Genomic DNA, 497 nt, shown 5'->3' on the forward strand with positions numbered 1-497 from the left:
TAGGATAAAACCCTTGCATCTGGGCAAGAAACATGCTCACATCCTCTCAGCAAATGCAACCATGTGCTCAGTAAATGCAATATAGGATAAAACCCTTGCATCTGGGCAAGAAACATGCTCACATCCTCTCAGCAAATGCAACCATGTTCTCAGTAAATGCAATATAGGATATAACCCTTGCATCTGGGCAAGAAACATGCTCACATCCTCTCAGCAAATGCAACCATGTTCTCAGTAAATGCAATATAGGATATAACCCTTGCATCCGGGCAAGAAACATGCTCACATCCTCTCAGCAAATGCAACCATGTTCTCAGTAAATGCAATATAGGATATAACCCTTGCATCTGGGCAAGAAACATGCTCACATCCTCTCAGCAAATGCAATAGAAGATAAAACCCTTGCATACGCCCGGTACAAAAGTGGAGATGCGGGGTATCGATCCCCGTACCTCTCGCATGCTAAGCGAGCGCTCTACCATCTGAACTACATCCCC

The 497-nt window shown here is 44.7% G+C and overlaps 1 non-coding gene across 1 annotated transcript; it reads right to left on the bottom strand.

Annotated features, from left to right (window-relative positions):
* Window positions 1-424: 424 nt before the first annotated feature.
* Window positions 425-497, bottom strand: TRNAA-AGC (transfer RNA alanine (anticodon AGC)). The gene has a single exon. It is a non-coding gene; the product is annotated as a tRNA-Ala (tRNA).

The sequence above is a fragment of the Pinus tabuliformis genome, chromosome 8 (genome assembly GCF_031772625.1).
Source record: "Pinus tabuliformis cultivar Carrire ecotype Pingquan chromosome 8, CPIR1, whole genome shotgun sequence".
NCBI lineage: Eukaryota > Viridiplantae > Streptophyta > Pinopsida > Pinales > Pinaceae > Pinus > Pinus tabuliformis.